The following is a 20,958-nucleotide window of genomic DNA, read 5'->3' on the forward strand; positions in this document are numbered from 1 at the left end:
TCACTTAGCTCTAAGTAATTATTTTTAGACAGCCTGTTAATATTAGCTCTCACTCACTCATGTCAATTAGACTATAAACATAAAGGTTACATACATTTTTTTGTGTTGTTATGATGATCTGCCAGGCGAATGTTGTGAGTATTTTACCTAAACGCATACCATCAATCAAAATTAATTATCGAGAGATGTCATCGCCAAAATGCAAAATGCTTAATCGAGCATCAAAACATCTGCCTACATCATAATAAGCACATACAGAACTTTTTGTTTATAAAAACAAACTCATCAATGTATTCACCTTAGGAATATATAGATTAATTATTGAGTTTGGTGATTGGATTTAGAGACCCCGATAGATTAATGGGTAAAGCTTCCTCCTCACTAGCAAACGAATCACCATTCCTCTTGCGTACAGTCAATAATGGACATTGATTGGATAGCTGTTAGATCGAGCAGAAAGTACTTTGCGATACACCAGGCAGGGTCCAAAACATTACAGCAACCATTTTTTACATTTGGTTTATTGCTAAAAAAAAAATAATGATAATAAATAAACTCCAACAGCACGGGCCTTTTGGCTTTAAACGATGCACCATTCAGAATTTGCGATATAATCTTTTTAATAAATCAATTTGGCTTCTTTTAGAACGTTTGGCACGATGTAGTTTTAATATCCGTGTTGCCATAAAGATGAATAAAACGATATAATAATATATTGGAATACATGAATTTAATATAATTGGCATAGAAATGTTCAATATATAAGTATAATAAAAGTATAACACTTAATCACTTACGGAAAATACAGAAGTTGAAGTTGAAAGGTACAAAATTTCTGAATGTTCCTGCCCCAAAATCGAGGGACACTGAACAAAACACTTAATTTTGAACAGCAAACGTTGAAGACGACGTCGGATACTACTACAATGCAATGTACAGGACATACAGTACACAGGGCTTTTACATCCTGGGTTGACAGTAGAACAAAGATGGAGGGGAAGAGAGAATACAGAGGAGAGAAAATATAGGAGGAAGAGGGAGGGCTGGGATTTCTGAAAGGTGAGGTGGGAGAGAGAGGGTTGGATGCTCAGAGGTAAGAGGATGGACGGTGGGGCGACAAGCAGAGAAGGTAGAAAAATTGTGGAAAATTTAGTGATGTATATATGTAAGTATATATATATATATATATATATATATATATATATATATATATATATATATATATATATATATATATATATATAAAGACAAACACCATGAATTAATAGTGCTCAGCTTTTTTTATAAAAACATTTATTTATAAAATATTTCAAGAATAATTATGATCAACTTCTACAATATTGTTTCGAGCGTTCGTCTCACCGGGAAGCTCGAAACAATATTGTAAAAGTTGATCATAATTATACTTTAACTATTATATATATATATATATATATATATATATATATATATATATATATATATATATATATATATATATATTAACCCTCACCTTACCAACTTCAAGAAAATCGTCATATTTTTACGATTCGATGACCATTTTTCTTTTTCAAATTTGATATGTAAATACAAAGATTTGAAAAAGAATATTTGCCTTATCTATAATAACTTAATGTTATATTATAAAGCTTGTACTGTTGCACACGATTATCTATAGCATGTCCTTATTGCTTCTGATTATGAGTTAAAAGAATCCATGAGTTTTGTGTTGGTATGTATGATATTTCTGGAAAAAGCCTGAAAATTGTCGGCAAGGCGATTATGCGGAATATAATAATATTCATAAAAAGGAAGTAGACTACTTGAATGTGTCAATACTAAGGGCAATTTTCTGAAAATCCTAAGAATCTGAACATTTACATGCAGATATAGTTTTGAAAGAGATTTAGATGCACTTATTCTAAAAGCGAATCAAACTCTTTAAAAGTGTCTAGTATATAAGGTTTCAAAATATAATATAAATTTGATGCTTATTATGTTTAAAACGCCACTGTTATATTATTTTTTTAATTAAAAACGTAAACAGGATAATCTGATACTTGATTTTTTGTGAAGATAAGAGTCATCTAAATCGATCGATATTTGTAGGACGAGTTGTCTGGTCATATTTTTGAATATAACTTGTTTTCCAGAGTACGGCAGTTCAGCGTTAAAAGACGAATATTTGATATAATGCAATTTTTCATTAACGTTATTAATTCTTTGAATATATGTTTGTAATATATACACGTTTATGTTATGAATATAATACAGAGTGAATACATGTTTTGCATGCATGTGTGTATGTGTCTGTGTGTGCATGAGTGTGGATGGATGTAAAACATAACTCGCCTGTCTAGTGGGATGTCAGATAAAAATGTCTCGGTCATAAGACAAAAACTATTCGTTTGTCCAGGCAGATTGTCACCCAAAAGAAACACAGATTCTTGAAACTAAAATGTTACACCTGGTAAACTTAATGCTGCAGAAATTTAAAAGGCTACGCTTATTTGTACTACCACTGCAAATAACGCCAGAGCTTATTTGTACTCTTACTAAAAATAGAATTTGCGTAATTACTAAAAATATAACATTTTATACGGATAGAACTGCAATATACAATGAATTATCTGTCAAAAAGTGACCACTTCATCTCATCACAATCACATTATTACTATTATTACAAGTTGATTTTGACGGACTTTGGTAATTCTTCACTCTTTTCAAGTCACAGAATACTCAGTTTACAAGGTAAGCATACGAAATGCACATTTTAATTCATTTCTTATTTTTATAACTAAACATGCTTTGGGGTTGTGTGTTTGTTGATTGTGCATCAGCTGACACATTTGTCGCTAATAACAATTGACAATAACAGTAACAGGGCTTACAACAAATTAAAATACTAATTCCCCCCCCCCCCCCCCCCCCCCAAATAATTTAAATCAGCCTTCCATGTCAGGCGATTAAAACCAGGTGTTTCAATGTTCGATCCCCAGTCAAAAGGTTTCTAATTTTATCAAGATCAAGAGGTTTCGAGTACTCACGACATTCCAGGCTCAGGGTCCTGTAAAAAAATACTTTTCATTCAGTTATTGTTATTTATTATCTTTATTATGGCCGACACAGCATGCATCGTCCATACTTTTTCAAAACTTTTTTTTTTTTGGGGGGGGGGGGCTGTTTTTTTTATATCGGAAAATTGGGTTTTGTATGTTATGTTCATGGAGAGAGAGAGAGAGAGAGTAATATTTTATAATGATAAGATATCTGTAGTGGTAGTATTATTAGTAGTTTTGAAATGCCTATGATGATGACAACGTGAGATAATTATATTAGTGTGATTATTTTTATTATATTTTTAAAAATTACGTACGGCTATGTCGTAGTGGTATGACACTCGCTTTTGGACCGGAAGGTCCTGGGCTCGAGCCTCGCTCGGCGCATAGTTGAGCCCTTGGAAAAGGCACTTTGCTCACTTTCTCTCACCGGACTCAGTTGTAAAATGTGTACTTGGCCGTTAACTGCGTTGTCTCTGTCCGAAGAAATTGTAATATCGCCTAACAGACGTTATGTCCCGTTCAACATGCGAAGTGTTGCTGTTATAAACGTTAGCATTGGCATGTGCCTATTTTGCTGTAGTGAATTTAATTTAATTTTTTGTTTTCATCGACAGCTAACATGAAAGAACACTGTTGACGTTACTGGTGTCCTGACAATCCATAAAGATGCTGGCTCAAGGGCTATTCTGGCAAGGTGTGTTGAGGCAAACCTTTGCCTGTGGCAAAACTCATCAATCAGCAAACCATCATCTGGGCCAGCAGACCAGAGTGTCTGCATGCACTTTTTGACAATGGTTAGTAATGTTTTCAAATCTCCATTGCGCCTTTACATTTTTTATTGGTGATCAATAAAATAAATGCTCATTTTTCTAAATGAAAATGGCAAAGCATCATTTGAATTGAATTACTACTGAATGTATTAACTTAACGACAGACTATAGTTTGTTGCCAAGAGTTTTGTTCTATGGATGTAAAACCAATGAAATTTCAAGTGTGTTGGTGTGAATAATGATCATTTTTTAAAAATTGCTATGTCTTTGACAAATGCATTTTATGACAATGCCATTTCCAAAAATTGCTAATGAAATGGGTCTCTTTTTTATTTCAATTTTTCCATCCAGAGCAGGATCAACCCTCTTTGTGGAACTACAAAAAAAGTGGTGGCAAACAAGTAGTGTTGACTTTTTCTGTATTGAGGCGAAAGAGATTTTTATTCCAAGGGTTTGGGAAAGCAAATTGCTTTTTATTCAGAGCTAGTGCACTATTTAACTGTTTTATTGTCTAAAATAGAATTGATTTTGCAGTTCAACTTGACTTGATATCTAATTTTATATGACTTGTCTCTCAAGTAGAATAAAAAAATGAAAAATGAGGATAGCGTGCCATATCATATTTTGAAAAATCATTTAATATATCTAGAAATCATCTGTATAACCTATTGTATACAGTAAATAATTAGGTTTTGTGATTATAATGATGAATTCATAAGGTATGACATCATATTTGACCACAAAATTATTTTATCTCTGGGCGTAAAAAAATCAATTTTACAGCATTTTTTTTTATCTAAGGGGTATGGGTTAGTGAACCGATTATAATTTTTTTTAGACTTAGATCAATCTACAAAATTTTCGTTTTCTTGTTCTATTACGGTCATATTTTGAAAGTTTGATGGATCATTTCTTTTAGTTGTCTGCAAAATCAGCCTTTTAACTTTATGTCAAATTATAGAAAAAGCTTGCGCTTTCTCAAATGTCTGTTTTATGTCATTTGTCTGATTTTCTAGCAATCCTACCTCAATCATTTTCCTTTAAATTATCTTCAAATTTATTCAGAATCTTTTCTATGATGTGTTTTACATCATGATGTGCGGGTGGTTGGATGGGAGCATCACCCTTGAATCATATACCTATGATGTTCGCATGGGTGTACGATCCGATAGTGATGTCGTTTCTTCTTCTCTTTACTAGCCTATCCTGCTTCTTTGGTTTGTGATTGTATTTTTGACAGGGGATTTTTTTTTTCCTGTAAATCCTCTGCCTGTTTGTTCTTGGTTATTTATAATTTAGCTTATGATATCTTTAGGTTATGATTTTGATTGACATTTGTACTATTTTTGTTAGATTGCTTGTTTTTTTGTTTCAGCGGTCTCTCATATAACCTCAATTGTGTTGGAAGAGACCTAAAGCAACAAACAAACGAAAAAAAACATCATGATGTAAGTGTTTGGGGGTAAATTAAAATTTAGCAATTTTATAAATTTTAAAATTCATTTGTTCCTGTTGATCCGCGCTAAATTTTCAGTTGAAATCAAATAAAAATTCTAAAAAAATTATTCCAAGAGTTTTCATGATATAGCTATTTATGAAAGAAACATTGTGTTTAAATTTGAAAAAAATTTATATGCTAGTTTTGGGTGCATCTATGTTAGAAATTTCAGGGTTTTACGTCTAATTTTAGCTTATGTTGCCCCTTAAAAAAGTTTTTTTTTTTAATTCAGTTATTTTTGGTGTTTAGCATCAAATTATACATTACATTATTAGTTCATGAGATATAATTAAAGAATTTTAGAACTATAAAGCATATTTGACCACTAAAGTAATTTTTTGGTGAATAACAGCAGATATTAAATTATTTCGCAATTTTTTTTCTTAGAGGTATGGGTTAGCGAATCGTTTATAATTTTTTTCAGAATTTGATCAATTTATAAAATATTGCTGTTTTCTTGTTCCATATTGGTTATACTTGATGAATGTTGGCCTTTGTCTGCATAATTAGCTTTATTATCAAATTAAAGACAAATTTTTCATTTTCTCAAAATTTCATTGTGCGTCATTCTCTGATTTTCTAACATCCACATCTGGATTGTTTCCCATCAGATTGTCTTCAAATTTGGTCAGAATTTTTCTTATGATGTGTTTTGCATCATGATGGTTGGGTTTTGGGCTAAACAAAAATTTAGCAGTTTTATGAATTTTTAAATCAATTTTTTTTCCTGTCATGTCACACCAAATTTTCACTAAGAAATCGAAAAAAAATTCTGAAAAATTTATTTTCAAGACTATTGCTAAACCTATCCATCTTGTTGTAAGAAATTGTGTAAATTTGAAAGAGATCTGTTCGTTGTTTTTTTCTGCATCACTGTAAGAATTTTTGGGGTCTAATTTGAGCTTATATTGTCCCCCCTGGTGGTAGGGATTTGGTGGCTAATAGTATTAGCGCTGGTGTTAGGGACTCAGTGAGTAATAACGCTGGTCGTAGGTGCTCAGTGAGTAAAAGCTCTATAACTCGGTTATACTATAACTTATAGCGCTGGTGGTAGGGACTCGGTGAGTAAAAGCGCTGGTGGTAGGGGCTCAGTGAGTAATAGCGCTGGTCGTAGGGACTCAGTGAATAAAAGCTCTATGACTCAGTGAGTAAAAGCACTGGTGGTAGGGACTCAGTGAGTAAAAGCTCTATAACTCAGTAATAGTAATAGCACTGGTGGTAGGGACAGTGTCAGTGAGTAAAAGCGCTGGTGGTAGGGACTCGGTGAGTTATAGCACTGGTGGTAGGGACTCAGTGAGTAAAAGCTCTATGACTCAGTGAGTAAAAGCGCTGGTGGTAGGGACTCGGTGAGTAAAAGCGCTGGGAAGGGACTCTGTGAGTTATAGCGCTGGTGGTAGGGACTCGAAGAGTAAAAGCGCTGGGAAGGGACTCTGTGAGTTATAGCGCTGGTGGTAGGGACTCGAAGAGTAAAAGCGCTGGGAAGGGACTCTGTGAGTTATAGCGCTGGTGGTAGGGACTCGGTGAGTAAAAGCTCTATGACTCCAGTAAAAGCGCTGGTGGTAGGGACTCGGTGAGTAAAAGGGCTGGTGGTAGGGACTCGGTGAGTTATAGCACTGGTGGTAGGGACTCAGTGAGTAAAAGCTCTATGACTCAGTGAGTAAAAGCGCTGGTGGTAGGGACTCGAAGAGTAAAAGCGCTGGTGGTAGGGACTCGAAGAGTAAAAGCGCTGAGAAGGGACTCGGTGAGTTATAGCGCTGGTGGTAGGGACTCGGTGAGTAAAAGCTCTATGACTCAGTGAGTAAAAGCGCTGGTGGTAGGGACTCAGTGAGTAATAGCGCTGGTGGTAGGGACTCGGTAAAAGCGCTGGTGGTAGGGACTCAGTGAGTAAAAGCGCTGGTAGGAATTCAGTGGTGTCACTGATTTTATGACATTAGAATATAAAGAAATTTACAACTACAATCGGACTAATGATTTTACAAAAGGTCCCACAAAAGTATATCTTTAAATTATTAAACAAGTCTGTTGATTAAATTAAATTATAATTTTATTTTAAAAGATCAAGAAAATGTCAAAATAAAAATGAAAGTTTTGATAACCAAAATGTACCTATTCCGTAACATATAAAGACACACAAACAAATCTTGTCTTCTTGCTCCTCTGTAATCTTGACACAGCATTGCTCTGATTTTTCGTGAAGATGTGTAGCATGAACACTACTTCACTCTATACCGATCACGACCCAACAAGCATTGAGAACAACCATGCTTCTCAAATTTGTTTTACATACAGGACTTTGCACTATACTTTTGAATCTGGATAGAGACTTGACCCACTCAATTGTTAACAGGCACCTTTTTACTATCACACTCTTTTATTGAGATGTGATATTACGACTTATAATGTCCCTTTTTATTTCGTCACTGACCGACCACCCTTGAAATTTTGATATTCTACAACACAGTGTTTGGTCTCCTGTGTTATATTTGTTTTATTCTGTACCGACCTGTATAACACAGTTTCGGCCTTCTCTGTGTTATATTTTTATTGGGACATATAGTAACAGATTTGCCTTCTCTGTACTATGAATTGGTCACCCGTTCACGGACTGACACAGTACAGTAGCCTGCACTATGCCTTGCTATCTTCCGGCCCCAAACGTACTTCACACAATCAACCCTGCATTATGTGAAGGATAGCTAGTGACGTTTGGCGACTGAGAGACGTTGTCATCACAAGATAGCATAGCAACAGGTTTGAAAAATACCAACTCGTGGTTGCCTAAAGCTAATATCCCATTGAGACTTAAGCTCGTTCTACAGTAACGTGACAGCCCCCACCCACGTTAAAAATTTACTTTTTTGATGGTTTATTACATGAAAATAAATTTTACAAATGGACAATGAGTAAAGGTATTAAGGGAATTCTGTATGAAATTTCCTGTGCAGAGTCACATTTTAAAAATTTCGCAGTCTAACTGTCTCTGTCATGTCAAGGGCATCTTTATGGTCGCATGTCTCTGTTATCTGGAGTCCCTGTCTGGTCAGTCTGTGTGTCCATAACGTCTGTGGTCTCTCTGTCTGGTCAGTTTGTGTGTCCATAACGTCTGTGGTCTCTGTCTGGTCAGTCTGTGTGTCCATAACTTCTGTGGTCTCTGTCTGGGCAGAGTGTGTATTTATAATGTCTGTGGTCTCTGGTCAGTACGTGCATTTACAATGTCTGGTGTCTCTGAAAAGTCAGAAAGAGGGTTAGAATGGGGATTTGTCTGTATTAAGTCAGTCATGTCAACAATGTCAAAGTCTTTATCTTCAGAGACAAGAGTCAAAAACTGTTCCAACTGGGAGATTCTTTGCAGAAACTGATGTTCTACCATAACTTGAAACAAGCTATTGATCCTGTTTGTCACTGAAGATACAATTCGATACAGTCCTTCCTGTGTATTTGTCACACGTCATACTGGTACAATGTCAGTTTCAGGTTGGTCATGGATTTCCAGTCTTTCGCCCGCCATGACCCTCATCATCTATGCACATAATATTCACAAATGGATACAAATATCGATTTACTTTGTATGTTGCATCCATAACAAACACATCACAAAAAACACTCAAATCACGCCTCATTCTTCCCGTTACTTAAAACAAATACTCAAAACCACCATCCTCATTCACACTGAACTTTGTTACACCGCCTTCCTCCTCTATCTCTCTCAGTAATTCCTGTTCCGTCTCACCATTCGTCCTGTCAATGTCAGTCTTGAACAATCTCCGCTGCAAATCTTCGACATCTTTAGGCAACACATTTTATCCTTGGCTTGATTGAATGTATTGCCTAAGTTGGGTTGTGGACACCTTTGTTTTAGCCATAGCCTTCACTGTCTCATTCACGAGGGGCAGGCGATTCTCCGGATAAAGTGAGGATGGCTAAATGTAAAAAGAAAAAGATTAAAAGTACAAAATTGTATGCAATAGCATTCAATTCAGACCTGCCAGCTAACAAAACAAAAAAAAAGCATTTTATTTTTTATTGACAATTTAAAGACAAAAATCTGCATATAAACCCATAATGCACGAGTTGTGTTTGTCACTCTAAAATACTTGAATGAACTAAAATGCAACAGGCGCTCATCAAATTCAAGGGTTAAATGAATGACTGCAGAATTCCCAAAAAACGTCGCTTCATTGTCTTTGTAACATTTTCATGGCATACAAAAACGCAATAGAGTGGTCACCATTTATAATTAGTCCTCATAAATCAAGCACTTATAACTGCATCGTACTCATAGTCAAAGTCAAATTTTTATTTTGAAAAGTCTATGGACAACCATCAAATCTTAAAATTCCTTATCTGGAACAAAATAAAAAACAAAGACAAAAAAAAAAAAAGACCCAAAAAAAATGCCACCACCTAGATCTGCTTATATTGTCTTACAGGACTTAATAGCGCTTACAACACTATAAAAAGGATGATGATATGGTGACTGATTCAATAAATAGGGAACAGTAGATTTCACGAGCACCTCAAAGATGTACCAATTTTGACATTACCTTAAAGTCTCACCGAGACACAAGCAAAGGATCCTGCTAAAACATTTACATAATGCAATAATATTCAAAACCTATAACTATAACAGTACCTACATAACAGAGAGATGATTTACAGTATAAAAAATCATCTCAAGAAGAAAGGTACTGTATTTGACTGTCTGCCTCCCAAATAAAGACCCCCGCAAGGACCAGGAAAAAAATGAGCAATCTTAATCCATAACAAAGACAGGGAGCAACATGGAAAGGGAAAACAAATATAAGGGATAGAAAAATGTGAACTCTCTGCCCAGAACCCTTCCAAGAAATTTTTATTTTTAATTTTAAAAAAATACAAATTCTGGAACAGTCAATTTTGTCACAAGCTGGTCATCATCTCTCCATCTCAGTGCGCCACCTTGAATGTATCGTAATAAAATATGAGTTGGAATGGCTGTTGTCCTTTAACCATTTGGTCCTGGTGTCAATAGTGCATTTACCTAACTAATCTATTACTATATATTACACTCAATAGTGGGAGGGGGGAGGGACAATTAAGTAACAATATAAAGTAACAAGAAAAGAAAAAATAATACATATTTATAAAAAAAATTGAGTCTAATTACGACTAAAATAGAATTTGCGATTAATTGCTGTCAAGTGTAAAATTTTCGGCAACGAAAAACGGCAGGGACAAAATGTCAATGTAAAATTAGTATAAAATGAATGAGTCTTACCAATTTATCACATGGGTGATTTTCATGGTGGTGATTAGCCCCTGTAACCCTCAGAAACCAGTATTAATTTCAGAGTCCTGCATGGTAAGAAAAACTTTTTATTACAAAATAATAAAATTATCCACAACATAGTATGATAAAATATTAATAGCGTTGTTACTTGCATAACTCAATTGTGAAGGATTTCAACATGCAGATTATAGAGCAATTGAAAATAAATCTTAATAAGACATTCAATAATAATACTAATCCAGCGCAACCAGATTTTTTGAACAAATCAAGTCTTTCACTTTTTAAAACTGTTCTGGTAATAGTTGAACTATTGTCTTGCTGCATTACATCGTGCAGCCCACCCACTGAAGACTGTAAATGAGCTGCAGATAGGCACACATTGCCTCTTCCTCTGGATGTTTTAAAATTCAGAATCAGTTTGATTGCTTTATTAAAATTGTCTTGGCAATCAAGATAGAAAAGCTGATGGTGATAATTTACTTCCGAGTTATTCTGAAATATTATAACCTTGTGCATATAATATTTTCATTTTTTTTAAATATGTAAAAGTAAAAAAACACCTCCTGCCCCCGTCCAAAAACAACCTCCTACCTCTGGTTAGGGTGAACTCCTTTGCTTGAAGTCAATTGCTATTTGACCTGCTTGCATTCATAGACACAAAAGTCATAAATTAGCCAACTTTCCTCAGGGTGATATGATGGAAGCTGAAAAACACGGAATAATATAAAAGATCATAACATAAATACCTAAATATTAAGTTTAAAAATTGCAATATTTTCTCCAACTGAGACAAAGGTGTTACAGTTCAGTACGTTAGAAGAATAAGAAAGTAAGTCGAGAGTTTTCTCGAAGAACTTAAATTTGTGACGTGGTACTCAAATCAGGGACTAGGTCAAAAGCTGAATGGAATGGCACAAATGGAAAGCCAAAGGCATGTTGTTTTCAATATTTAAAGTCAATAGAAATTCAAATTCTGTGCATTCTAATATTAGGCAAACAACTACAGACCACACTAAACTGAATTGTATTAAGTAAAAGGATCTTGTCACATTCAATCAAGCTGTCATTTGAGAAAAATTACTTCATTATAAATTGAAGTTCAGATCGCATGTTTGAAGCCGTATTAGGAAAATTCATGTATCTGTGTATAAGCCAAGTTTCATCAAAATCACAGTGGCAACGAGTGTCTAATATTTGCCACCAGATACACTCGTAAAATTTGAGTGTAGGCCTATTTAGCAAAATCATATATTCGGAATGGTTTATACTACATCATAAAGTAGCGCATGCCCGTCGTCATCCTGCATCTTTTTTATATATATTATAAATATTAAAAAAAGAATTGAGCTTTCATAAGCCGCAATATCCACCAAACATGCTCAAAGCACTTTACAAAGGATCCATGACTAGCAGCAACACGTAACAAGTAGAACGTTAGGCGATGTTTTTCTTCTGACAGACAACGCTCTTAGCGGATAGGAAATCATACACATGAGTACAGTGAGAGAATGTGAGTCCTTGACGAGGCTCGACCCCAGGACCTTCCAATCCGGAAGTGAGTGCCACACAGCCGCATATATCTTGGCTGTTCTTGAGAATTTGCCAAACACCTACAATCTAATTAGTAAAAAGAGGGGAGATGGGCAGAAATAGACAGACAGATACACACTCAGAGAGAGAGAGAGAGAGAGAGAGAGAGAGAGAGAGAGAGAGAGAGAGAGAGAGAGAGAGAGAGAGAGAGAGAGAGAGAATAATATCAGTTGCCTGTGGTGTCAGTCCGTTTAGGAGTGAGGTGGCGGAAGAAGTAGTCTAGCACTAGTACTTGGGTAGTAGTAGTAAGTAGTAAATAGGGGAGGTCTTCTGCACGTTCCTTGAGCTAAGGAAAGTATTCCTTCAACTAACCTTAAAATAAAAAATAAAACCTTGTACATTTCCAACACTTGGACCTGCACTACGACCTATAACTAAAACTAAGAGACAAAAAAAAAACCCCGCTAAGAGTCCTCTCCAGTACCTTTCAATATTTCAAATTGAATTATAATGGCTGCGGAAAACTAAAACAATGGTCATATAAGGAAATTTACAAATCAATCAAGTTGTTCTACAGGTTTTAAAATGAAAATATGAAGTAACAAGATATCACTCTAATATAGTGACACCTAACTAACACTAGACATCACACCAGCAGCAATGCTGAGCGGAGTAATTTTACTTTTTTCACTAGCAACCAAGTTGCCACATTGGATTTTCTTTCTTTACTTTTTTTTTTAGTGTTCTGCTAATGTGCAATCTACATTTAAAATAAAAAGTGGCATCTTTCATTTCTTCTAATTCTTAACAGACACGATTATGTCCACTTCACATCTCAACAACAGGGACAATTTTTTTCACTTCTTGAGGCAGTTTTTTCTTACTTCTTTTAAATTTCATTTTTTTTAAAGCTTCTTTATTGATTTGTTTATAAGTTCTATTGTTCTTCTTATTTTAATTTCATTGTCAATATCATTTTCATCAGCATACTTTTACAGTACTTTTACCATGTTATTCTTACGCTCTTACAGTTACAGTACAGCAGAGCGATACCTAACGCAGGCCTTTAAAGTGCTACTAAATTTGAAAAATTAAAATAAAACGTTTGACAAAAGATCCACAGTTCAAAAGCTAAAACAATTATAAAGTGAAACTACCTCGAGGCTCGAGGAACATCGGGGGTAAGGTCTCCCGCCCATACTGGGCACTGTGGGACTGGAAGTCTAGAGAGCTGCGCCGGTGGAACCCGTAATTTAGTTCTTAAACGGTTCCGATCATTCAGGAGAGGAGTAGTACCTATCTAGTTGTAGTTATTAGTAGAAGAAGAAGAAGAAGAAGAAGAAGAAGGAGCATGTTCAGGTTCAAGTTCAACCCTCTTAGTAGGCACTTGCAAGAATTTTTCAAAATAGTGGCTATGGGTATTAATTTAGCGTAGAAAAATAAAGGGGAGTGAAACATTAACTAGAGTGAAAAATTATCGCTCTGTCTCAACTGGTTAAAAAGTTATGACCGTTTATGTGGTGGAAAATCTCTATATAGAGGTCTAGCTTAATAGGAAAAAATGTGACCAAAGCACAGCATCCCAATGGATAATCACTATAATTCAGAAACAGCTTCAGATACAACTTTGAAATTTTTACATGTGGTAAATCAACATCTCTGTAATACATTGCAAACAGAAAATGAATTATTTATTGAGAAAGAAAAGTATAGACGTCTAGTTTAGAGCTGAGACAGCTGAAATCAAGGAAAAATAGATCACGACATACAAATGAATGACCTATTGGAATTTTGGAAAAGTCAATAATAAAATATTTATTCACATGAAGATAGACCAAATACACCACTGAATCGGCGTCATTTAGTTGTTCACTTTGAACTTTTCAAAATGAAAATAGACCTCATAAAAGCAAAGATATGAACTGACAAATGTTTGAGGTGGTGTACTCTTCTTACTCTTAGTCTTAGTTGATAGAGTTAGAGTGATAGAGTTAGAGTGAGAATGACGAGAAATGAGTTGCCACTTAATTAAGGAAAAAAATGGTCGTATCTAGTTTACTTACCTTCTTTGTTGACTTTTTAATAAAAAGTACATTATTCTCATTTTCGAATGTTTTCAAATTGGAGAAAAGATGAGAATGTCTCATTTACCGAGAGGGCCATTTTTTTTTGCTTCACACTTCTCAAAGAAAGACCGCGAAAAGTGGAGGCTGGTCGGCTGGTCCTTGACAGGGTTGCCAGATTATTTTTCAACAAAATGCCAGGGGAAGACTCAAAAAATGCCAAAACACTCAAAAAAATGCCAAAGTCTGTTGACTCCCATCCCCACTAAGAAAACTACTCACTTTTGATAGACAATTTACTATCATATCCTGGTGGCTTGCGTGTTTTCTTTTCTTTTTTTTTTTTTTTTTTTTGAATTATACTTAATTTCCTGTTGGGGTAATTTTTTACCTACTGACTACTAAGTGGAGTGCTAAACCACTACACCACGGTTGAGAAAAGGTGTCATTTGAAGTATAATATACAAGAAAAGAAAATGCCAAATGAAAATGCCAAATGCCAAATGATTTTTCTAATGCCAAACGGTTTTCAAAAATGCCAGATTTTTGGAATCTGGCATTTAAAATGCCAAACTGGCAACCCTGGTCCTTGAAAGCTCACAAATGCAACTTTAAACGCATAAGAGTGCTGGGAGTAGGTATATACAAATAGGTAAAGGAGCGGTGGTTTGCAACTTTAAACACATAAGAGTTCTGGGAGTACAAATAGTGAAAAGCGGTAGTTTTCGCTATTTGTAGTGGTAGTACAAATAACCACTTCGAATTTAAAATTAACAACTGGGGTGCAGAAATTTATGAGCTATAAACTCTTCAGTGTCAGACAAGGTAGAGATAAAAAGAAGATTAATGGTGTAGTAGTGGAACATCTGTCCAGGTTCAGAGGGTTTAAAGGTCGATCCATGTCAAAGAAGATTGATTGTTTGACCGGAAGGCGGAAGGGGTGTAGATAGTTGTGAATTTGTTTTCTTTAATTTTTCTTATTCTTTATCACCTATTCATGTCTGAATGTTGTCTCGGAAACACCAACCTGAGATTAGTAAGGAACTTTGATTAAACATATCCTGGCTGGCGAGTCTGTTTTGTTGTTAATGTTAAATTTATCATCGAATGTGACATAATCACACATACTCCCACCCACCCACACCACCAACCCATCCACTCACCCAACTACTCAGCCACCGACACACACACACACACATATCCACCAACCTATAAATGTTATTATAGACAGGAACGTTATTTTATTTAAAACAGAAATTCTAGATTCGATTTCATGAACCAAGTTTTTCTAAAAATCTAAATAACAATATATTGCATAACATGTTGCATATTCTTTGAGATAAAAAAAATATATTCAAACGGGAGAAATAGACAAAATCATGAAAGAAATATAAAAATAAAACCAAACAAAAAAACATCCATTCTTAGTATTATCATGTGAATCCTGATGTCATAAATGCACTTTAAAACAAAAAGTTTACTATCAAAGGCATTTTTAAATTAATTAATATCTTTTGCATTTTTTATTTTATATTGCAGACTGTTCCACGTTTTGGCAGTACGAAATATGAATGTAATATTTCTAATTGAAGTTAAGTATCTTAAAATAATTATTTTGAATTCATTTCCGCTCATGAATGTAATTGAAGAATTTTAAAAGATCGTTGTACTTTTTGTTGTCAAGACCGTGAACTAATTTATATAATTGAATTAAATCGCCTTTCTTTCTTCTATATACTGTACGGAAATGTTCTATGGAATCCTTTATTATAAAAGCAATCTGTTATTTTAGAAAATGTCCAAAGACGTGCGACAAATGATGGAATGCCCAGATGTTTTAATTTTTCTTCACAGCATATCTCATAAACAGTCGGCACTAATTTTCTCGCACGTCTTTGGACATTTTCTCAAATAACAGATTGCCTTTATAATAATATATGACTCTATATAATATTTCTGTACTCCAAAATAGGCTTGACCACTGATTTATACCGGGTGCTTAACATATGAGCCAAGACAAAGGTAAATTTTATGGAAACAGCGATCGCTCAGCTAATGTTGAGTGGACATCTGGATACAGTTTTAACCCGTGTAGTTCTCTCAGACCTTAAATAAAGGCACAGAGTTTGATAAAGTCTTAGAAAGGCACTTTACCGGAGGGAATTTATCTTTGTAAATACTAAATTCTCTTCTTTTAGCAGGATACCATTGGGTTTTTTTTTTTGTTCTTGAAATCGACAGTCGGGAATGTTTTTCATTTATCTTAAATTAATTGACTTGCATAATGGACATTGACGATAATCTTTTGCTCTATCAAGATGGAGATTTAAGGTCTATCTAATGTTTATTAATTAGTTTTTGTTCAAAATAGAACGTATTCTATGAACATAAAATGTTATATATGTCGTCCTTTCATGTGAAATGTAGACTGAGCCACACAATAACAAAATGTATTCTACAAATAATATCACGGAAATGTTTAGTTAATTCATAATATCAATATTGATAAACTAGATGACCTACGTTTTTTTCAAAAATCTTAAATCTGAAACTTTCAGGTTAAAGACTTTATGACAAATTTTGGGGGTCTTTATATTCAAAGTAAATGATTTTCAGTCAAGTATTTTGTCATTGAACTGAGATGGTGTTCAGCAAGTGATAAGCAAGAAAATGATAAATAATTTAGGCCATCACGTCATTAATAAGGTACAAAAATAAATGCGTCCCACATAGCATTAAATGCCCTTATGGATAAGCCAATAAATCAAAACTAAATATGCAAATGTAAGTAGACCTATTTCTCCTCTACGTGTCGGTAGTTATGATATATGGAGCAACGTTAGCTTATTATGCTCAATGCACTTTACAAGAGGTACCAAGCCAACAGCGACATTAACCAAGTACTACGAGACAGTAAGGCGCTATTATTAACTTTATAATCGAATTTTTTAAAATGCTGCTACTATCGTGGTACGAATTTAACGACCGAGAATGGAGAGGGAAAAGATAAACAGAGACTTTTTCAAGGACTTCACTTTGCATCGCTTATAACGAGACCTGATCCTGGGGCCTACAAGTCATGAACTGTGTGTCATATCACAACATATTGGCTATATCCGGTATTGTTTTTTAAAAAAGCTTTTATACAGAGCAATATCCATTAAACGTGTGCAAAGCTCTTTACAAAGGGTCCCTGGCCAACACGTAACATGCAGCACGAGGTATGACAACTGTAAGGTGATTTTACACATTTACCGATAGAGACAACTCTATTAACGGCCAGGTATTCATTTTACCCACTGAGAGAATGTGAGTAAAAAGCCTTTTCCAAGGATTCAACTATGCGCCGCTCAAAGCGGCTCTAACCCAGGACCTGTCAATCCGAAGGCGAGTATCATAGCACAAGACCACATAATCGCTCATACCGTTTGAAATTTCGAACAATTTTTGCAATTTCAAATTGCTGCTGGATGACCTTGAGATCGGCACCAGCCTTTTTGCGATGCCATGCCATCTGATCTATTGGGACCAACTTCATATTCTTTATTGTTAAGCTTCAAGAAATGAGTGAATGAGTTTTTACCTTTAAAAATTGCCAGAGTTCCAATAAGTATATTGATCTTGTATGGTTGATGTTGCATAATTAAAAACGATAAAAAGAATTGCGTAAATTACGTTGTATAATCTTATAATTTCTAGAATTGTTTATTTGATTTATTTAATGCATAAAAGTTAAATGAATAAAGAAATGAATGAAAACAAAATGAATAATGAGATCAAATAATGATTTTATAAATGATATGAAAAGGGGAATAGTACGTAGGAAAGAAAAGGTGTTATGTTTTGTTTTGTTTTTTATATATTTGCTTCTTTCTTTTTTTTCTTTCTTTCTAACTTTCATTTTCTTCTGATCGATGTGTTCTGTAAATGTAAATGATACAAGGAAACCTTATCGTTAGTAATAATATACTTCAATCTAACATAAACTGTAACATGCATCTGAAACTAGAGGGTATCTCACGTTCAAAGACATAAAGAATCGTCCGCATCACGCCTCTCTTTCCAATGATTTCACGCCCTGTTGTTTTATAGCCCTATGCCTTTATCCGTAGATTATGGCCTTAAAGTAATGGCCGTGTCACAAATTTGTGTCTCACAGTTTGAGAATTATCACCACGGATTTCAGTGACAGTAAAAGGTCGTGAACTGTAACGTAAGTGTATTGTGTCATTTTGAAAGGGGGTAGGGGGCCTTGTCGTGTAACAAAAACAAGCGTTGAGCCTTGTCAGTGAGCAGATTGGTGACCCTGAAAAAAAAATCAACAATTCTGTCTCCGGCGTTGAGTCCTTAAGTTAGGCACTTAACAACCATTGATTGCCTCAGACAACTAAAGCACTAATGCATACCTGCCTGTTGCACTGACTAATATTGTAAAAGTGCTAGATAATAAGCAAAATCCCTCATAGTAAGGGACTTGTACGATATCAACATACACGAGAAGCAAAAAGACAAGTTTGACCGTGTCCAATTCAATAATTATAACCATAGTGGTATAAAATAATTCTAAAACCTGTTACAATATTTTTATTTGGGAAACATCACCAATCTCGAAAACAAAAACAAAAAAAACCTCGACAGGAAATCGAACTACGACGTCCTGCTATCGGCTCTGTATTCTAACCCAACATTATGCATGTCGCCGGATCGTTCGAGAATGTTGTAGTCTTAGAACAATAGCAGATCCGCCTACTTCTACGAAATATTAGTAGAATTACGAAAGTTGGGCTTCATTTTCAGAACTTCATGAGTCTTTAAAACGTATTAAAAATAAAAGTTGATGCCATAGTACATAATTTTAAGGCTTTTCGAGTGTTATTTAATGATCGTTTATTTTTGATCTGTAAAATTAACTACAGTGGCTACTCTTATTAACTCCTAAAAACTACGAATTTCTACATTTTCAAGGAGGCAGGTCTGCAATAGGGAGCAATAACGTGATGTCAAAATATGGGTCCAAGCTCAATGGAAGTGTAAAATCACTCTCCCGGGAGACTGGATGCATACATTGTGCAACAGATCTTCTGGCTTCAGAGTGATTGTATCTTATTTTCTAGCCTTAATAAATGTTGGTCTTCAATAAAGATCATCTATCCTCGCACTTTTACGCCTCGTAACCATAAAAGAGTGTCTATACATTCTGCTACTACAATGGTAGGCTACTTTGGGATATATACTATGTAACTTATTCATTGGTAGTCCTCCGGACGACTGGTTACACACTTCAAGGAGTTGGGAACGGGAAGAGTAGAGGATGTGACGTCACGACCTCTCTGCCCTGTTATTAGTTGTAACCTAGGACTTCGAATAGATGTAACTCAACACTGTTTATGCCTGTCTTTATTTCACTCAAACCCTTATTTTGGATCAATCTTACATCAAATGAAATTTAAAACAGGTAATAAAATCTGTCCTACTGTATAGATGTGAAACTTGGAACGCATCACAGGCATGTATAAGGAGGGTACAGATTTTCGTAAACAGGTGCACATTTTTTATCAAAACTCTCTCAGTTTAGAATAGATAAAACCCTCTGCACATTATTTTATAGAGCAGTAATCGAAAGTGTTTTGTCATTTTGTATAACAGCTTGGGGAGGCAATTGCTTAGCAGTGGAAAGGAACAAAATAAATTCAAATATTAAAAAATCCATTAAACGCTATATAAATGATGTTGACGATGTAGATCTTTTATACGAGAAATTTTGTATAAATAAAATAACTAAAATATTAAATGACCAGTATCATCCACTAAGACCATCAATTATTATGTCAGAAAGAAGTGGTCGCCCTTTCTCTATTTCAACGAAAACAGAGAGACACCGAAAATCTTTTCTGCCGTCCAGTATTAGGCTTTATAACAACAAGCAATAATCATTTTATATAATTATTTCTCATTTTTACTTTTTAAAAATATAAATATTAATTTATTAATTTATTTGTTTTGCAATCTTTTCAATTTTCAATTTATAGTGACAGTTTTAACTATTTTACAGTGTTGAAATTATTCATATTATAAAGCGCAGCTCTGGTTATAGAGCTGCTCCTTTTTTATATATATACATCCTATTTCCATTGTATTTTTATCTTATGTGTAAATTATAACGTCTGTACAAAAAATTTCCTTTTTGGGATGCAATAAAGTATTATTATTATTATATTATTATATTATTATTAAGTAGAGCTACTCAGAATAAAATGGATGGATAGAATAAAAAATGAAGAAGTATGGAAAAGTACACAGCAGAAACCAGAGGGAGAGGAAATAGGAAGAAGACGATGGAGGTGGATTGGACACACTCTTAGAAAGAATGACTCCACTATAACAAAGAAAGTATTGGACTGGAACCCTCAGGGCAGAAGATCAAGGGGAACATGGAGAAGAATTAAAGAAGCTGATATACAGAGAAGTGGTAAGACCTGGAATGAGATAAAAAAGTTACCTCGGGATAGAGAAGGAGGAAACTGTTTGTCTGTGGCCTATACCCTGACCCAGGTGAAAAAGGCAATGATGATGATGAATAAGATCTTTATTTTTGTAGCGCGTAGACATTACATGATAATATAGCATATCAAATAAACATAATATTTATATATAGGTAAATAGGATCAGATAAAAATGTGCAAGTCTGATAGTTTAAATTGGTATGGTCCCATTGCTGTAATGGAAATACTCTCAAACCAAAGCAAAATATTTTCCATAACAACAATTTAGCTTTTATATAGCGCAA

At 34.6% G+C, this 20,958-nt stretch overlaps 1 protein-coding gene and 2 long non-coding RNA genes across 10 annotated transcripts in view; 1 reads left to right on the top strand and 2 right to left on the bottom strand.

Annotated features, from left to right (window-relative positions):
• LOC144968285 (uncharacterized) overlaps positions 1–1,075 on the bottom strand; it is a 58,436-nt gene extending 57,361 nt beyond the window's left edge. For 5 of the 7 annotated variants that reach the window (XM_078906487.1, XM_078906491.1, XM_078906489.1 and 2 more), the window contains exon 1: positions 798–1,073. The gene's annotated coding sequence lies outside the window, so the exon portion shown is untranslated. Of the gene's footprint in view, positions 1–797 lie in introns of all 7 variants that reach the window. The other 2 variants (XM_078906492.1, XM_078906490.1) reach the window with 1 other exon arrangement.
• Positions 1,076–2,592: 1,517 nt separating this feature from the next.
• On the top strand, positions 2,593–5,861 carry LOC144968287 (uncharacterized). The gene is made up of 3 exons (XR_013644559.1): positions 2,593–2,730; positions 3,656–3,835; positions 4,163–5,861. It is a non-coding gene; the product is annotated as an uncharacterized LOC144968287 (long non-coding RNA).
• A 1,474-nt stretch (positions 5,862–7,335) lies between these two features.
• On the bottom strand, positions 7,336–14,712 carry LOC144968288 (uncharacterized). Of its 2 annotated transcripts, XR_013644561.1 has the most exons (4): positions 14,172–14,712; positions 11,170–11,282; positions 10,567–10,643; positions 7,336–9,229 (listed from the first exon to the last, which is right to left on the bottom strand). It is a non-coding gene; the product is annotated as an uncharacterized LOC144968288 (long non-coding RNA). The 2 variants fall into 2 exon arrangements; XR_013644560.1 differs by lacking the exon at positions 14,172–14,712 and having other exon boundaries at positions 11,170–11,801.
• Positions 14,713–20,958: the final 6,246 nt, after the last annotated feature.

The sequence above is a fragment of the Berghia stephanieae genome, chromosome 3, assembly GCF_034508935.2.
Source record: "Berghia stephanieae isolate SIO BIC M18660-M18661 chromosome 3, UCSD_Bste_1.3, whole genome shotgun sequence".
Taxonomy (NCBI): Eukaryota; Metazoa; Mollusca; class Gastropoda; order Nudibranchia; family Aeolidiidae; genus Berghia; species Berghia stephanieae.